Source organism: Paramisgurnus dabryanus, chromosome 18 (genome assembly GCF_030506205.2).
Source record: "Paramisgurnus dabryanus chromosome 18, PD_genome_1.1, whole genome shotgun sequence".
In the NCBI taxonomy this organism is placed as follows: Eukaryota; Metazoa; Chordata; class Actinopteri; order Cypriniformes; family Cobitidae; genus Paramisgurnus; species Paramisgurnus dabryanus.
The window spans coordinates 5,144,025-5,144,746 of NC_133354.1; positions in this window are offsets into that span (position 1 = coordinate 5,144,025).

A 722-nucleotide genomic window follows, 5' to 3' on the forward strand; every position below is an offset into this window, starting at 1 on the left:
TATTATATTAGTTGTTAAAAGATTGGTAAAATCACGACTTGTAATTGAGTTACACTGAGTACATTAAACATCTTTGAATTTAATTGGTGCTGTGTTTAATAGTTAATGATGAACTTTACATATGTATTTGTATTAGGGTACATTTGACTGAAAACATGTGAAATCAGTAAGTAAATAAAACTTACAACCACATTATAAAAAGCTTATTTGTATATCGTATTTATTGTATTGTATTTATATGTCATATTTATTGTATGTCATATATTTATTATTAACTATTTAATTATTAGGGATTACATTATTAGGGATTCACATATATTAAAATTCACTGACAATAGTGTATATTTGGGCGTGTTGTGTTATTCTGCACCTTTAACCGTCCTAACGTTTGTGCAAGCACAGTTGAGTTTAATGACTTTACGCCGCTGCAATAACCAACAAGCAAGTGACATCAAAGTACCGCGAGAGCGATTCGATCAATCATAAACGAGTCTGCTTTCGAATCGCTCTCGCGGTACTTTGATGTCATTCGCCTGTCAGTTCTTTTGGCGCCGCATGAAGCCGAAAACACCTTTCCTGAACACACCTAATATCACGTGCTTTCCACTAATTGTCCAAAATAAGCTGCAAGGCGTCAGCGCGCTATAAATCACACCTCTCTTGTTGTGCAGCGCAGGCGCAATGGACGGGACCGCCTTCTCAGTGACGTCACCCCAGCGCGA